General features: G+C 38.2%; 1 pseudogene; it reads right to left on the bottom strand.

The window, feature by feature from the left end:
• Window positions 1-482: 482 nt before the first annotated feature.
• On the bottom strand, window positions 483-2,872 carry LOC138855073 (putative uncharacterized protein DDB_G0282499; annotated as a pseudogene).
• Window positions 2,873-3,356: the final 484 nt, after the last annotated feature.

The following is a 3,356-nucleotide window of genomic DNA, read 5'->3' as shown; positions in this document are numbered from 1 at the left end:
GTTGTTGTTGTTGTTGTTGTGGTTGTTGTCGTTGTTGCTGGAGGCTAAGACTTATGTTTACTTGTTGTTGTTGTTGCTGTTGTTGTTGTGGTTGTTGTTGTGGTTGTTGGAGGTGTGTTGTCGTTGTTGCTGGAGGCTCAGACTTATGTTTACTTGTTGTTGTTGTTGTTGTTGTTGTTGTTGTGGTTGTTGTCGTTGTTGCTGGAGGCTCAGACTTATGTTCATTTTGTTGTTGTTGTCGTTGTTGCTGGAGGCTCAGACTTACGTTTATTTGTCGTTGTTGTTGTTGTTGTGGTTGTTGTTGGTGTGTTGTTGTTGCTGGAGGCTCAGACTAATGTTTACTTGTCGTTGTTGTTGTTGTCGTTGTTGCTGGACGCTCAGACTTATGTTTATTTGTTGTTGTTATCGTTGTTGCTTGAGGCTCAAACTTGTGTTTACTTGTTGTTGTTGTTGTCGTTGTTGCTGGAGGCTCAGACTTAGGTTTACTTTTTGTTTTGTTGTCGTTGTTGTTGTCGTTGTTGCCGTTGTTGTCGTTGTTGCTGGAGGCTCAGACTTAGGTTTACTTGTTGTTGTTGTTGTCGTCGTTGTTGTTGTTGTTGCTGGAGGCTCAGACTTAGGTTTACTTGTTGTTGTTGTTGTCGTTGTTGCTGTTGTCGTTGTTGCTGTTGTTGTCGTTGTTGCTTGAGGCTCAGACTTATGTTTACTTGTTGTTGTTGTTGTTGTTGTTGCTGCTGGAGGCTCAGACTTATGTTTGTCGTTGTTGTTGTCGTTGTTGCTGGAGGCTCAGACTTAGGTTTACTTTTTGTTGTTGTTGTTGTTGTTGTTGTCGTTGTTGGAGGCTCAGACTTATGTTTACTTGTTGTTGTTGTTGTCGTTGTTGTCGCTGTTGCTGTTGTTGTCGTTGCTGTTGTTGCTGGAGGCCCAGACTTAGGTTCACTTATTGTTGTTGTTGTTTTGTCGTTGTTGCTGGAGGCTCAGACTTACGTTTACTTGTTGTTGTTGTTGTCGTTGTTGCTGGAGGCTCAGACTTACGTTTACTTGTTGTTGTTGTTGTCGTTGTTGTCGCTGTTGCTGTTTTTGTCGTTGCCGTTGTTGCTGGAGGCCCAGACTTAGGTTCACTTATTGTTGTTGTTTTGTCGTTGTTGCTCTTGTTGTCGTTGTTGCTCTTGTTGTCGTTGTTGCTCTTGTTGTCGTTGTTGCTCTTGTTGTCGTTGTTGCTCTTGTTGTCGTTGTTGCTGGAGGCTCAGACATAGGTTTACTTGTTGTTGTTGTTGTTGTGGTTGTTTAGTCGTTGTTGCTGTTGTTGTCGTTGTTGCTGGAGGCTCAGACTTATGTTTACTTGTTGTTGTTGGTGTTGTGTTGTCGTTGTTGCTGTTGTTGTCATTGTTGCTGTTGTTGTCGTTGTTGCTGTTGTTGTCGTTGTTGCTGGAGGCTCAGACATAGGTTTACTTGTTGTTGTTGTGGTTGTTGTTGTAGCTGCTGTAGTTGCTGCTGTTGTTGCTGGTGTTGTTGTTGCTGGTGGTGTTGTTGCTGTTGTTGTTGTTGTTGCTGCTGCTGTTGTTGTTGCTGCTTCTGTTCTTGTCGTTGTTGCTGCTGTTTTCGATGTTGCTGTTGTCATTGTTGTTGCTGTTGTCGTTGTTGTTGCTGTTATTGTTGTTCTTGTTGTTGTTCTCGTTGCCGTTGTTGTTGCTATTGTCATTGTTGTTGCTGTTGTCATTGTTGCTGTTGCTGTCATTGTTATTGTCGTTGTCGTTGCCGTTGTTGTTGTTGTTGGTGCTGTCATTATTGTTGTTGTCGTTGTTGTTGCTGTTGTCGTTGTTGCTACTGTTGGTGCAGTTGTTGCTGTTGTCGTTGCTATTCTCATTGTTGTTGCTGTTGTTGTCGTTGGTATTGTCATTGTTGTTGCTGTTGTTGTCGTTGGTATTGTCATTGTTGTTGCTGTTGTTGTCGTTGGTATTGTCATTGTTGTTGCTGTTGTTGTCGTTGGTATTGTCATTGTTGTTGCTGTTGTCATCATTGTTGTCAATATTGTTGCTGTCGTTGTCATTCTTGTCTTTGCTGTTGTCATTGTTGTTGTCTTTGTTGCTGTTATTGTTGTCACTGTTGCTGTTGTTGTCATTGTTATTGTTGTTACTGTTGTTGCTGTCATATTTGTCGGTTTTGGTGTTGGTGTCGTTATTGTTTCTGTTGCCTCTGTTGTCATTGTTGTTGTTGCCATTGTTGTTGTCTTTGCTGTCACTGTTGTTGTCTTTGCTGTCACTGTTGTTGTCATTGTTGTTGTTACTGTAGCTGCTATTGTTGCCGTTGCTGTTATTGGGGTTGCTGTTGTCATTGCTGTTGTCACTGTTGTTGTTACTGTTGATGTCACTCTCGATCCTGTTGTTGTTATAGTTGTTACTTTTGTTTTCATTACTTTTGTTTTATTGATGCTGTTTTCTCATGTTTTATCTTATTGATGTCTTGTTTTTTTATGTCTATTGTTGGTACTATTGTTATTGTTTTAGTTAATCTTGTTGTTGTTGTTATTGCTGTTGTTGTTCTGTAGTTGTTATCTTGTTCTCATGTTCTTTATACCGTTATTTTTATAGTTTTGCTATTGTTGTTGTTCATCTTTTGTTGTTGTTTATTTTCTTGTTTAGATTTTGTGAATGTTGTTTGTACTGTTGTTGTTGATGTTGTTGATGTTTGTATTGTTGTTGTTGATGTTGTTGATGTTGTTGATGTTTGTATTGTTGTTGTTGATGTTGTTGATGTTGTTGATGTTTGTATTGTTGTTGTTGATGTTGATGTTTTTATTGTTGTTGTTGATGATGTTTTTATTGTTGTTGATGTTGATGTTTTTATTGTTGTTGATGTTTTTATTGTTGTTGTTGATGTTGTTCATGTCTGTATTGTTGTTGTTGATGTTGTTCATGTCTGTATTGTTGTTGTTGATGTTGTTGATGTTTGTACTGTTGTTGTTGATGTTGTTGATGTTGTTGTTGATGTTGTTGATGTTTTTATTGTTGTTGTTGATGTTGATGTTTGTATTGTTGTTGATGTTGCTGATGTTTGTATTGTTGTTGTTGATGTTGTTGATGTTTGTATTGTTGTTGTTGATGTTGATGTTGTTGATGTTGTTAATGTTAATAATGTTTGTATTGTTGTTGATGTTTGTATTGTTGTTGTTGATGTTGTTGATGTTTGTATTGTTGTTGTTGATGTTGTTGATGTTTGTATTGTTGTTGTTGATGGTGATGTTGTTGTTGATGTTGTTGATGTTGTTGATGTTGTTGTTGATGTTGATGTTTGTATTGTTGTTGTTGATGTTGTTGATGTTTGTATTGTTGTTGTTGATGTTGTTGATGTTTGTATTG

The sequence above is a fragment of the Cherax quadricarinatus genome, chromosome 80 (assembly GCF_038502225.1).
Source record: "Cherax quadricarinatus isolate ZL_2023a chromosome 80, ASM3850222v1, whole genome shotgun sequence".
In the NCBI taxonomy this organism is placed as follows: domain Eukaryota; kingdom Metazoa; phylum Arthropoda; class Malacostraca; order Decapoda; family Parastacidae; genus Cherax; species Cherax quadricarinatus.
This window is presented reverse-complemented; position numbering and strand designations above follow the sequence as displayed.